The 15201-nt window shown below is 41.8% G+C and overlaps 1 protein-coding gene across 9 annotated transcripts in view; it reads right to left on the bottom strand.

Moving 5' to 3' along the window:
• Positions 1–15201, bottom strand: part of GRIP1 (glutamate receptor interacting protein 1) — a 330769-nt gene that overhangs the window by 170680 nt on the left and 144888 nt on the right. The gene's annotated exons all lie outside the window — the stretch shown is intronic.

The raw sequence follows: 15201 nt of genomic DNA, 5'->3' as shown, positions 1-15201 counted from the left end.
GGGTTTGTTTGACAAATTAAAAAAATAACAGGACTGGTGTCATTCTACTGCTGCTGTAGGCTTGTGAACCTTGTAGTTTGCTGATCTCTGCAGGAAGAAATGGTCACTACCTTTCGATCCATTTGTCTGCAACGTACACACTAGGTCTCGGTGTACAGACCGTGCAAAGGCTTGGAGGTCACACTCCAAAACAATCCACCCCAGGCTTGCCCTGCATAGCTTCCGGGAATTTTTCATTTGATGATACAAAAATTTGACTCATTTGGAAATTTCACCATCTTCTGAGGACTGACAACCATCCGTCACTAAGGAAGAATGAAAAACATAGTGGTCTGTTACTGTTGTCTGGTTTAACACACAGGGAACAGGAAAGACACAGCAGAGTTGGGGTGAGGAAGGGAATCTTCCTGCCAAGTGAGAAGGTCCTTCTGTGCCTCCCTGGATCCTTCTGCATCATGAACATGCTCTGCTCCCCTACTGTCACCTGGGGGCACGACTGCACCCCCATCAGTGCTGGCACAGCTGTGGCTGATGACATTTTACAAGGTTGGGTCCATGTGTTCTGCAGCCTCCTGAGACCAGCAGTGTCGGCACCCTATAGACTGAAGCCTAGCATCCACATCTCTGGCATCTTCTGAAACTATATGAGCCTATTTGAGAAGGCACATCCCTGAAGTTTCCATGCAAATACATCAGTGTTCAAAGTCTCAGAAAGAGTGTGGTATCATTGTACATCGGTGTGTCACAGCATACGGCCATTATCACTGACACTTCTGTACAGACTTTAAATCCCAAGCCTTTGTTTTAGGTGACAACTTTTAGAATGGAATTAATGATTAATTAAGGCATTCTGGATCACCATTTGAACTGTAACTGTTTAAAAGGCGTTTAAACCACTAAGCAACAATCGCTACTAAAAATAAGAACGGAGACCTATTGAGACTTGTGTGCTCTTCCACTGCAGATGCTCACATCCCACCAGGGACTGCTGCACCACACAGGGCAGCACACTTTCAATTCACCAACCTAGCTCAGGACTCTGAAATAAAGTGAGTTAGTCTCAACTAATTCTGTGTTACTACAACCAGACTCTGTCTGGCAGCCAAACAAGAGCTAGCCTGGGTATCTCCCAGTGCTGCACGCTGTAAAATCCTCTGAATGTTACCAAATACTTTTATCATAGTAGTTTAGTGAAAAGACACACAATTAAGCATCCAAATACAAGACGTAAGAACAAGGAACACAGACCACACCTGAAGCACTAGGGAGCATATCCTAGAATACGGTGACTCTGAAAATGACTGAGCAGACCATTCAAGGTAAGTAAATGAACAGCAACTGCAAGAAGAGGTTTAATGCAATCATTGCTTGTATAAATGAGGGAAATCTGTGTACAAATACTGAACAGATCGCTACTGGCCTTACGTAGGGAGACCTATACTAGAACCCAATATTCAACTCCAGGATCTGTGCCGGGTTTTGCTCAGTTTAGATTCGTCTGTTTCTTTTTAAAAGGTTGAAAAACAGGACAGAGAGCAGCGCAGAGTACCAAAAGTGATCTGAACAATCAAAATGCCTCATGCAGACTCAGCAAGCATAATACCATACTGGAAGAGTTTGGACAGTGACCTGATTACACTGTGCCTAAGAGCTATCATAGGAAGGATGTGCTGAGTGCTCCAGAGCTCCTCCATCACTTGATGGACAAGGGAGACAACGAGAAGCTGCACAGGCAAAGCAAATAAATGGTTGGAACTCTAAGCCAGTATAATTCAAACTAATCACCACCTTCTGATGGGAAAATTTACTGATAGATAAAACTATCAAAACGGTTCTCTGAAGAGCCACTGCCTGCTTGCCCTTCTGGAATAGGTATTTTTGCAAAACATCAGTTAGTGGACTTGCTCTAACAATAATACTCTGGATGCCACATCCTGCTTACACAGGGGATAATTTATCTTTTCTTGCCTTAGAAAGTGTACAAAGCAAAAGATCAGGTTGTGATGGCCTCCTGCTGTCTGCATCTACTTTAAATACTGCTTTGAATAAAAGAAATGGACACCATTTAAAATTGGAATGGAAGAGTCTCCAGGCTATTTTCATCCTTAAAATACTAATCAGGTCTGCACAATGATGAAAGTTATACAAATAAAATATGAAAACACAGGACTAGCTATGGAACATGTTTTATCAAAATATATAATTAACACTCAGATATAGATCTTCTAATCAGAATTCCTAATGTGTTATAAAAACTGTCCTATTATGCTCCAAAACTGCTGCACAATCTCAGAGTGCCAACACTTCAAGAGCAGGGAAACCCTGTCACACACCATCCGCATCTCCACACATCCCTTCCATTATGCTGTAAAAGAAAGGACAGGATCCACAGCAACAGATAGCAAACACGCAGATGAGAAGCAGCACAAAGCACAATATTTACATCAGGAAAAGGGAACATCTCTGACATGTATGACTCAAAAGGAAATTATCACCATGCCTTGCTCTCAGGGAACAGTTAACAAAACAAATGGAGGAAAGGTTCCTTGGGAAGGGGTTGAAGTATTTGCAACATAAGTCTCAAAAGCGAAAAGGTTGATAAGCTCAAGCTTGTTTTAGTGTCATTCCTCCATGGATCATTAGTGTTTTAGTGCTGTCCCACCGCCATTTGTCACACTTTTAATACCTCCTCTCAAAAAAGTTCAAAACTTGGCCAGATAACGATAACACTTAAAAGTGTGTATTTATCAGCTCCACCACCCCCACCCCCCTTTTTTTTTTTCCAAATCAGAGAAATCCTGCAATCTCCTAAGGTGAACATAACATCATATACAATGATGATCGATAACACACAGGGAGCAGCTAAACACAGAGGTAAACCAATGCACTGTAAAACAATGAACAGCCCAACAGAAAACTAAAATATACCAGTCAACAAAACAAATGTTGCTCTTGGAAAAATAAAAGGATAACTGAAAAAACTAAAGCACTGGATATCTTCTTATAAAGAACAAATTCTTCCTGTATTGTTGTAAATTTATCACTTGTAAACAATCAAATTAGTAGTAACAAGTAATTATTTTAATTATTTTTCTGATAGTTCAACATTCTTACACAAAAAACCCTGTCACCCATTTCTTTTGCACTCTCAAGTATGAATTAATAGTTTAGTGACAGACATCAAACTTCAAGTGCTGTGTTACATTTCCACTAGCCAACTAGTAATTTTGCCTGGAACTTGCATGTATTTTTAAAAGCACAAACAACCCCACCTTGAATTCCTCACAAGTCCAAAGCTCTCAGCCTAACTTTAGGGGCTTGAGAAGAGTCACAGCCTGGGCTGGTCCAAATGTCCCAGCAAGCTGCCTGGGCTCAGAGGGGGCAGACGGGCTCACCAGCCACTGCCCACCTCTTGCCACCCCAGTGCCGCTCTGAATGCTGCCGCTTTGCTTCAGCATGCTACACAGCCAAAAGCCTTTTTAAAGACGTTTCACATGATTCAATAAATCTCAGTGAAAATTTCTCTAATTTTCCCCTTATTTTTCCACTTTTCTGCAACTATTGTGACCTTTCAAAATTTCTCAAAAGACTTTTCTTCTCCCTCCATAAATACCTGGGCTCTTTTAATAATTATCAATTGGATACAAATACGCTACATACATAAATTTTTATCTTTTCTCATAATACAGGTCTGAAATCCATCTGCTGATTTTACTGAACCCTTTCTGTTTGCTCCTGTGTTTCAGTATGAGAAGCAGCCATAATTTAATTTAATAGTATCGGTGCAGTCCAACAGACATTTAAGTAGAGGTAGTTACTTTCCTGTGCATGTGACATGCCCTTTCTTATTACAACATCAGTAACTCCTTTTTGCAAGTATTACTGATATTAGTCTGCAGCAAACAGCTGCCATTTGTCCACATGTCCCAGTCCCTCTATGCACCACTGTTTTCCCAGCTTTCCATTCATAGAATATCATCGTCTTGGATTATTTCCCCATAGGTGCATTAATTTGTCAAGTCATACAACATTCTTCTGCATATTACACATTTCTAGTTGTTTTAAAGACTAGTTAAACACATCTCTACTCTTATTACTATGTAGGTCTCCTCATTTAATTTTATCTGCTACTTTTATCAACAGTTAATGAGGTTCTTAAGTCACTACTGCCTTTGTTAGCCTTGAGTCAACTCCTGGGGGTGTTTCTCAGCCAACTCATTTTGAGGTATTTTTCCCTTGTTAAACCATGAGCGTTTAAAACTTGCTGAACACGTCAAACAATCCACAAACATCCTGAAGTATTGCACCAAGCACTAGTATTTCTTCCAACAACTGTATTATATTCCAAACTGTGATGGAGTTTATTATTTACAAATCTATACTGCTTATTAACTATGGTCACATTATCTTTAAAAACCTGAAATTCCTCTCCCTCTTTAATGTTTATTCAATATTTATTTCATTACTGAAATTTTATAGAAGCCAGCATTAAATTAAATAGAAGACTGTGGCCAAAGGCACTTCTCTCTTTATTTTCCTCTTCTCTTTTTAAATGCATGCATTAATGTATTCCGTGGCATGTCACTAGCTTTCCATTCAAACGTAAGGTAAAAGTCTACCTGGATGAGCACAAACGGGTTGCATCTATAGATACCAGAGATCATTGTGTTCACAGCCAGAGACAGAAAGTTGGCAATACTGTACACTTTAATTTCATCGTATTTGTTCATGTGTCACAGGCTTTGTGAAAACTGGTTTGCACAGCAATTGCTGTAATGCACTTACTTCCCGCCTCCCCCCCACAACATACATTTAGGTTTGCATCATGCCAGCTGCTGCACTTCAGCAGTGAAAATAAACTTTGTACCACAAAGGGAAAGCTGCGTATAGCTTCTCTCTATGAACTTCCTTGGAAAGAGCTACATAAACTTAATTGATCAAAAGGGAGTCACAAAAGGATGAAATATTTCACAGAGGCATATGCTAATGGTACTGCACCAACCTCCAAGACCTGCTGCCTTACCGGAAAGGTCCATAAAACTGTTGAGGTGATGGAAATACTCCCAAGCTGCCGCTTGGAATGCAGAAACAGGATGGTAACAATGCCATTTATTTATTTATTTTAAAAATAAGGCAAGGAGAAAGGGGCCTGGGCATTTTAACAGGAAATTAGAAAGCTAGCTGATATAAATTCAGCACCTATCAAAGCTTTAACAGCCCAAGTTCCCCTCCCCCTGCTCTCCATTCCCGATCTCTCGGCTGCATCCGAACTCTCACAGTGCTGCTAATGGATAAAAATGGAAACAAATGTATGCAACAAATCACAGCAGGCTCCTGTGCCAGCTTCCCCCTCCTGATTCATCAGACCCAGATCTTCATAATGCTGCTACGTATTAAAATCAACGTATTGCCTCTTCATTATTGTCATTATTTCTCTTTCACTTCAGAAGTCTTCTTTTCTTCAGATTGCTGCCTGACCAGCTTGTCAGGACACATTTAAATCAATATTTTGTGTGTATGTGCGTGTGCTGTGCATCTGGATGCCACCTCATTACCATCTGAATTCCTATCATTTCTGCTGGGGCATAAAAACGTATGGATAAAAATCATGTCAAATGACAGAAGATTACAGCCATCTATCTCCATCATTTAAAAATCTGAAGTAACTGTAGATTTTACCATCAGCTCGTTTCATATCCGATAAGAAAACCTAAATAAAGATTGAATGCAGCACTTTCCGTGATGCATGAAAACGCAATGCAGCTCAGGCAGAAGGCATTAAAGATTCATCCTCTACTTGGCCAGAACTGGGGCTTCAAGCTGCTTATATCAACACTGCCTACCACACCTGGGGCTTACCTTCCAGATGATGGAGGAAACCCCTAATGGTGCCAACTGTCACCAGGGAATTCAGACATTCTGAGTCAGGTGAGCAGTAACTCTTGGGGAGGGAGAAGCCCTTCTGAGAGCAAATGCAACCGAGACAGACTGTGTTTATGGAGCAATTGCTGTCTCTGGTTGAGTTCCAGGTCAGAAAATTTCTGCTAGTACTGTGGTCTGGCAACAGGGATGCTGGCTTCTGCAGCACAGCCAAATGCGTGCTGGAGGAAACGAGTGAGGCTGCAGGAAGTTATGATGCACAATCCTTGTATATCATAAAGAAACAAAGTGTAAAACAACATATAAATCGCAAATCTCTCCTTGCCTTCATTTGGATACAAAAAGCCTCCAAAAAAGGAAGCATCTTCTTAAGTTGTTCATAACACAAGTACCCACTGCACTCCCTCCTGTTAAAAACATGCCTCTGTCTTGATTTTTCCTTTTAATTAGAAACACAACATTCTCCTGAAAAAGGTGTTTTATTTATGCCAATTCATGTCTTACTGACATGAAGATGAGCCTACAGCTACTAATGCCATTTTCACATGAGGCTTCAGTAAGGATGCTAATTTTTCTCCAAAGTGTAAAAAAAAAAAAATTAATTTAAAAAATCCCCTAAAAATAATAATCCACATTTACACACTCACCCACACACAGAGGAAGCACCTCTTCCACTGACATGCTGACTTCTGGCTGTGCATTTTAAGTTTGTTAATCTATGAAAAAGAGTTGACCGAGGACTCTTCACTTGGGGGATGTCCTGAGTTGGTGCATATAAAATAGCCTTTTGCTGGATGCGTGGTGCTGCACTTCCCACTGGTGTATTCCCAGGCATTTTAAGTTGACAGATTTGGGATGTACCTGCACCTGAGGTGTAAACCAAATCTTTTCCCTGCCTTTTGCACAAATATGGGGCAGATATTAAAAGGACTACTTGGCAACCTGGAACTATTGAATCCACTACTTCCAGATGCTACCACCAAAAGCAGAGAGGAAAAGTAAGCCATTTTCATAAATTTTGAAGTACCTCATTTATATTCATTTTGCCTGTTCTTTCTTAGCCTGTTTTCCCTTTGTCTGATAAACGCACATATAAACCTCGACCACAAAATACAAACCCCTTCAAATAAAGTATCTGGGTCCCCTATCAACACTGAACATTTATTATTCTTTTTAAAATAAAGCCTGGAAACAAATCCTGCATTGACAGTATCCCTTTAAGGTCTGAGCAGAGGTACGAGTTCCTCTCTCTACTTATTTTCATGGGAACTACTGGCCCTAGTCTTTGATGCAACACCTGGAAGCCTGTGTGAATAAAGACATTCACTGATATTTTGCCTTAAAGGACTGAGTTTATGAACTACAGCTGTAATACAACAGACTCCAGCACTGAGGTGATCAGAAGCACAACAGATGTCTCATCCAGAATTTGTAGTTCTGGATCCAGTTCTTGGCAAGATCCAGAGCCCAAGGGCCCTTATTCTCTGTTTTAGCAGTTAAGGCAAAGAGGAGCAGGAAGAGGGGTAGGACCATACTGAAATGCCTACATGGAATCTGGAGTTCAACCGAACAGAGAGCTGCAACCCAAGAGAAGACTACCCACTCTGAGCAAAAGCAGAGACAGAAGATAAAATGGCAGAAAGGACAACAAAGGTTCGTCTTCTCATCAGAGTCGTTAATATTCAGTTTATTCCACATGAAATATTTGTTTCAAGGGACTGAATAGCTCAGAGGATTGACTTTGATTTTTGGGAGGCTTTCATTCGTAAAGCTGTCAGCATGGATCCAGCTGAGGGAGGTACTGATGGATAGTTTCTAATATCTAAGAGTTGTTTAGTGGCGCATGACAAATGACAAAGCAGTTGCAGAGTGAGTTACATAGTGAGTCAGCAGTCCTTTCCCAGAAGGTTCAATACTAATTAAGAGGCAACTCAACACCCTTTGTGTAAGGCTGCTTGGAAACTTATGCTCAGATATCAGAAACAAGCCACAACTGTACTAAATACCTTAAGCTTCAGCATGGAAATAAGTAACAGCCCTACAGTTATATCATAGTGCATCCCTCAATCCCCCCCTTATGGTTTTATTCAAACAGTTCATTTAGCATAGTTATGTGATGCCCGAGTAACAAAAAGTCACCTTTTTTTTTCACTCAAAATTACTGTCAGTGTTGAAACGTTCACCTTTTATTTTAAAAAGCACTTTGATGGATGGGCTCCTTCTCAAGTCCATCACACAATCCAATAAGCACAGCCATATGCTAAGCGCGACTAGGGACGCGGTCCCGCAGGGAGGCACGGAGATATGCTAGTGCACAGCTCACCTCCCGGCTCCCTGGGCACGACAGTTCAGGCTGGGAGCAAGCCCCGACTTTGGTTGCCGCAGAAAACTCTGCCATTAGCAATGGATTTGAATGATGGTTTGTATCACATCCCTTCTCCATTTAATGTAATGCTGAGACCAACCAGCTCATTTCAGTCACATTCAACAAACAGACAGAGACTGCCAGAAAAAAAAAAGGCTCCCCCCCCCACCCCCTCTTTTTTTTCTTTCAGAGTTGCACTGGTCACAGCGAGTGATGAGTAGGAACAACAGACACCCACAACTCACCCTCAGCCTTTTGCAGCCTCGTCTCCTCTTTTTAATCCATGCCAGCTCTGCCCCAGTCACAGTGCACTTGCCTGAAGTACTTCAAGCACTGCAAAATCCTGCCTTGGGGGCACCAGTTTCTGATCCTTGGCTTTTTGTTGAATGCAAAAATCCTATGAAAGGACTCATGTAAAACTTGTGCTGTGGGTTTACCAGCAAAAGAAAATTGCATTTCAGGGATGGGACATACATAATTGCAAGGAAATGAGTTACAGCAAAATGGCAGCAAGAACTAGTGTAATAAAAACCAGGCTCAATTAAAACTTACAGTAACAACACAAGGAGAGATACAACGTGATGCACATTAATAGGCTGCTCGAAATCGCAGCACAGAGATACAGGAAGTCATCTCCTGAAAAAGCTAACAAATCATTTAGTTAACAAGGAAAAGTCATGTCTTTGATCAATGGGATCTAAGAACTATAATTCAGCAGAAGATCCATATCATATATGCTTCACAAAAGGCTACTGTGTTTTAGAAAATTGCTCTTTTGGGGTGTATTTTTTGTTTTGGTTTGTTTATTTTTTAAATACTATGAAAAAGCGTTTGCTGTTGGTTTGTTGTGGTTTTAATTTTTACCACCAGTGTTCTTTTTGTTCCATTCTTCAGATAATATTTAAAACATCTCCCTGGCATGCGTGACAAAATCTACAATTCCATCCTTCCTTTCTTTTTCCAGCTGCTTGTGAACCATGTGGTATTTCATTCATGAATGGAGAGTACATGTGAATTAAGTCAATAATGAACCAGCTTACAAAAAAAACACCCAAAAAACAATGAAACCACACAAAAAACCCAGACACAAAATAAGAAACTTAGTAAGACCCAATAAGAAACTCAAAAACCCAGCTTTGTAAAAGTAGCTCTTGTAAATTTTACTATACCAAAAATAAGTCTCCCATTACTTTTTAAACCTGACCACAAAGAAAGTTTTTTTCTCAAACAGAAAACATAGCTTTTTTGTCTTTTATACTGCTGCAGCACAATCAAACTAGCAGGCTGCAACAAGGCTTTACTGTTGGTCAGATTCTACTGTACATGCTGTATCTCCTTCCTCCACAGGCCAGACCACACTACTGCTCCTCCATCCAACCCCCTCTCCCACAATCCTCAGGGCTATTTAACCACTTAGCAGGCACGAGCTACAGCTGCACATCATCCATGTCAATCAACACACTGCCTCTGAGGCAAGGCCACAGCTGCGTGTTATCAATGCTGATCAACCCACTGCCTGCATTCCTCTACATTACACCATGCCTCTATTGAAAAGCTGTAAGAGTTCACATCTCAGGAGAAAAAGCAATTCGGTGGATTGTTAGATTTGTGACCATATAAATCCTCTTCACAGCATTTTTTTCCAAGTTGATTTTCAAGGTTAAGGGCTGTTTCCCATACTCCTCTGCTATGCTGGATTATTAAACAAGTGTCATAAAAGAAGGTTTTGGTTTTGTAAGAAATTAAAAAGAGGGTTTTTTTCATACCTTCAGGTATCAATATGCTACAGTACACATACCCAACATCAGAGCACTGGTGAACTTGCTGCAAACAAAAATCCCTGACAGTGCAGAAGCTTCCTTCACCCTACGCAGGGTGCAAGAAACAAGCTGTCAGGGAAGGCAGCTGTATTTTATTTTGTGCATCACAAACAACTTTGGGGGAACACCTATTCAGTTTACATTTAGTCAGGTTCTTACAGAGCTCTTTTTTTAGAATCTTTTGGATGCTGCTCAAATGAAGGTTTCCTCCTCTACGGCCAAGCCTGTCTCCTCCCCACTTTCAGTTTGTTGAAGATGCACCAGAGGAAAGCGCACCTGGACGTTTCTGCACTGAGCGCCTGCTGGGAAGACAAGACTGAGAACCCAAGATTGCTCCATGTTTGGAAAAGGAAACTGAGAAGGCTGGAAATGTTTCAAATCCTCTCTGACATAAACGGCTTTCAAAACTGCCTTGGAGAGTGTTCCTGTCACTGCCAACACACTGCTGCTCTCATGTCACAGACTGGTCCACTGCACCCACTGGATGGATTCCTTACACTGCTCCAACACCTGTGACGAGGTTGTGTTTTACCTCCCCCAGGCTTAGGACATAGCATGTCCTCCAACAGCAGCATGGGACTTGAAGTGACACATGCCATCAGATGCCAGAGCAGTGACTGGGAAACAAACCAAGTGGCCAAAGCACAAAACCCCATTAGTCAGAACTATGTAAAGATAAACAGGAATGTTTTCCAATAAGACATTACGAAGACTGTTTTAGTTATGCCAAAGCAGCACTTAGGGCTTCTTTTTGAAATGAGACTGTTTTTTTTAATACCTCAGGAAACCCTAATGCCGCCTCCTTCCCCAAGAAAACAACCAACCCAGGAGACAAAGTCATAAATGTGGAACAACTGCAACCTTTCAGCCTATAAGAGGACCATGTTCCTCTCGATCAGGTGGAGCGGAGGTGATGGTATCCACAAGTTTAAAGCCAGATTCTGCCCAGCAGATGGAGAACAAGAGCATCCCATCACAATCTGAAAAACATCTTGCACCTTCAAGGAGCAAGAAACGCTCATTCTAGGTGTTAGGAATGAGTAAGATGTGACAGAAGCTCCTGGATCCCAGGATCTAGTCTTCTGCTTTGGCCATCACACCTCCTAATGGCCTCCCTTACAGCCAGCTCCATCTGGTAGGCACAAAGCCAGTGCTGCTGGGTGCAGCAGCTCTTCCTCTGCCAGGGGATGCCTTCCTATAACCAGCCCTTTGTAGCTGCTTCCAGCAATGTGTCTGCTCCCACACCTGTGCCCCAAGCACTGTTTCAAGTCCTAAAAAGCATGAAAAAAACCTGTTGGAGACCCAGCTTTCCTCCTTGCCTTTCCCTCCTACCAGAGCTTCGGAGCCAGAGGAATGGAGCTTCCTCCAGCCTTCTGCCACCAAGGCACAAGTGGTGACAGGAGAACAAGGATCCTACCACGGGGACTGGCCACCTCGCTGCCACCTCCTTCGTTTCCCGCTGAAGTCTCTAGGGTGGATCAGTACAGAAGAGCTGGCCACCCCATGCAGTGCCCTACCCCTGCAGCCCGCTGCTGCCCTCTGCTCCCACAGCTGAAGCTCCAGATCCTCCTGGCAAGGGCAAGAACAAGCCTTTTCCCCTAAACGTCATAACCTGCTGCTCCGCCTTACCTACCGTGGCACCAAGAGGGATCATTTTAAGTGGCAGAACTACAAGCATTTAAGACTTGTAAAACAATAATTAGTAATGGCTGCCTGATAAGTTCACAAATATTATGAGGGAGAAGAAAATTGGCATGTTATGGCCAATCGCCACATTGGCGCAAAACATTGGAAAAAGCAATTGTAATGACAAGGAGTTTGGCATCAGGGCTTGCTGTGACAATGTTCTTCTAAAGACAGGGCAGATATTTATTTTTTTTTTCTTTTAACTGGGATTTTTTTTGGTGTGGCTTAAAAAAGGTTTTCTGTGAACAGAATTGAGTAATAAAGACCTTATTTTGCTAAATGCTCTACATATTACCAAAATTACAGCAGAACAGTGAAAACTGTCATCTTGCCTGATGTGTCTGCAATAAAGTGATAACTCTCAAAACTCTCTCCCCCTTCTATTTAAAAGTGAAATGCGGTGACACAACTGCATTTATTCACTTTTTTTTTTTCCCCCATAATTCCTATCAGGTTTTTCTCAATAGGAAATTCATTTCTGCAGCATACAGAGAAGACGAGTATGTATGCACACGTAGTAGACAGAGCCAACACACCTCCAGACCCATACCCAATTCACAAGCACTCCCCACACCCCCCGAAAAGTCCCAGATCAGTGTCCATCGACTCCCTCTACTGGCAAGAGAAGCCACTTTTGTCTTGCAAAAAAATTACACTTTTGCTGGCTTTATAACTTTTGACCAGCATACAAAAATGACAGTCTTAGTCACGTTAGGCAGCTTTGAAAGGTGGCGGAGGGGGAGACACAAAAGCAGTAAATTACAAAAAAAGGCAATCCCGAACACGAACACTGCGGTACACTGAGCCAAACCATACCCACTGCTTGTGAGTGGCTGCTTTGCAGCGCACGTTTGCAACAGGATAACTTAGAATCTAAGCATCTTCCTAGTGAATTCCAGATAAGTCTAAAATAAGTATCCAGTATGCATTTTAATTGTGGCTTACACAGCAACGTTCATGGAAAGGAAACTGGGCTCTGCGTACTCTTTGCTCCAGGTGACATTTCCAGATTTTCTTATTAAAGCCAGCCTTAAATAATGTAAGATTCATGAAACAGTATATTGCGTTCCATTTAATATATCTATGGAATTCTCTAAACAAGAAAATCACTACTCACATTTTACTCTGAAACCAGAAAGGAGAGAGGCTGGATATGCATGAGGGAGCCTGAAGGGCTGCAAAGCTGCCCCAGCCCTACTGTCTGTCTGCTTTACTCTTCCTTGGATGTAAGGGACCAGCCAAAACCATCTGGGAGAGGTGACCAACCAGTCTGCTACATTTTCACCTAGATGAACTAACAGACAGTCCCATTCCTTACTCTGTCTTTACTGTTTAATAAAATGAATTCTTATGACCTGCCTCTCAATTCAAACCTGTGAACTGCTATCTATTGGATTTTTTTGCGTGACATCACAACATTTCATGGAAACGTGTTACTATAAAGCAATGCTCACGCTATGTCCATAAACGTGAGCATCCAACAAACCCTGTTACAGACCAATTTAGAAAAGTTTGGAGAGGGAAGGTGAACAAACATACCACATGCATAAAAGCCCCTTTTAATGCTTCTCATCCCCTCTTATCCCCTGCACTCAGGTGCTAGCACCGCAAGGCACAGCATGCAGGAGAGAGGAACCCTGGTTTCTGAGATGCCCTGCCAGGGTCTCCAGAGGCACAACGGCATCCCACGTGCCGACAGAACTACAGGGAAAGTGGCACAAAACAGTAGCCAGAAACCAGGAGGGACAGGGACCCTTCATGGGAGATTGCTACAGGCTACTGCCATTCAAGGAGGAGCCCCACCATCCCCAGTCCCCTTATCCTACACAGCACCTGGCTGCTTCAAGACAAATGCAAACAAAGAGGAGCCCGTAAGTTTCTTGAGCGAAAATAAATGAAACTTCCACAGTCAAAAGAGGACAGCCTCTCCACTTCAAACAAGGTGAGTATGGGCCCAAGAAGCTGTTTGTGCATGGGGATCTAAGTCTGAGAGATGCCTTCTCATGAAGACTTGCTCCCACAAGCATGACCTTTAAAACCAGATTTCCAAAGACACTTCATCCTGGGGGTCAAGACTTCACCAATGAAGGCACTGCAAAGTATCTCAAATGGACCAACACCTTGCCCTGTCCCAACAAGCCATGTGTTGGCTTGACTGTACAAGGACGGCCAACAACCACACCTGGAAACGCACAGGCTGGCTGACTGCCCAAGACCTGCTGAATGCAAACCCCTTTGGCCATCTGGCATCATCACCAGGCCACCACATCTCGAAGTGTTCAACTCCCTATTGAGGGCACAAACCTCTGCCAGACAGACACTGATATGGGGCCACAGTGACAACCACAAAGCTACATGTGTACTGCAGTGCTGCTCTAACAACCCGGCCATCCCCAAAGGCTTTTCTTCAGGGAAAATTACAGAGCTCCTTTTCCCTTCTTCAGGACCACTCTGGACTTGTAAGATACACTAAGTAGCATGCCTAGGTCTCTGCATATGTCTTTTGGGTTTTGAGCATGCAGTGGGATGTTTTGTTTTTGAAGGAATAATGGAAAATTACCTTTTAAGTAAAAACAGACTCTACGTGATCACAGCAGTCCAGGAGCTAGACCCATTTAAGATAGTTCTACAAGCCTCTACATATTAAAAGATAATTTGTGAGGTAGCCGCAGAGGTACACAGAAACATGGCTCATTAATATTATAATGAAACAGATTTTATGGCTATTTTCAGTAAGTTGTTTTAAAGCTCTCAGTATTTTCTCAAAATATCTTTCGAAAAAAATTTTATATGCTGAAGTAATTATACAGTTGACAACTACACAAGCCTATACTATGACCACAAACACACAAACTACTAGTTTCATATTCTTTATATAAATGTGTCTCATACCTGAACACACAGTCATCTGTACATCTCGTGATCTGACACACAGTAAAAAAAGGTATCCAGAGGGTAAATAATATGAAGTTCTTCAAACCATAAGCCTGACACTACAACTGCCGTTTAAATAATAATTTTAAAAAGCCTTGGGTGTTTCTTTTTTCCTTGATTTTCATTTTCGTTTCAGAAATACACTTAATTTTTAATTTAAACTCTCCAAACACCATGTGCTTCTTCATGAAGGCCTTTATCAGAAAAATCAGAAAAGAACTGTATTTTTATACAATGCCTGTTATCCCAGAAGGCTTTACATATAAAATAAAAAGTGAAAGTGCTGGCATGCTGATTATTCAGGCAAACGTAGCACACATGCATGATCAATAACAGCTTCTACAGGCACAAACCTGCATTTTTTTGAGGAAAAGGGAGTATTGGCTACAATGCTGCAGTTATTTTCAAATTTCTTTCAGAAACTACAAAGGACTCCTGAATTTCTACACAAACAGATGCCACAGGTGGGTAAGGGGAACTCTCATTTATCATAACCAAAAGAACCTCACAGAAAGC

Source organism: Falco rusticolus, chromosome 5 (genome assembly GCF_015220075.1).
Source record: "Falco rusticolus isolate bFalRus1 chromosome 5, bFalRus1.pri, whole genome shotgun sequence".
NCBI lineage: Eukaryota > Metazoa > Chordata > Aves > Falconiformes > Falconidae > Falco > Falco rusticolus.
Note: the sequence above shows the minus strand (reverse complement) of the source record. Positions and strands in the feature narration are given on the sequence as shown.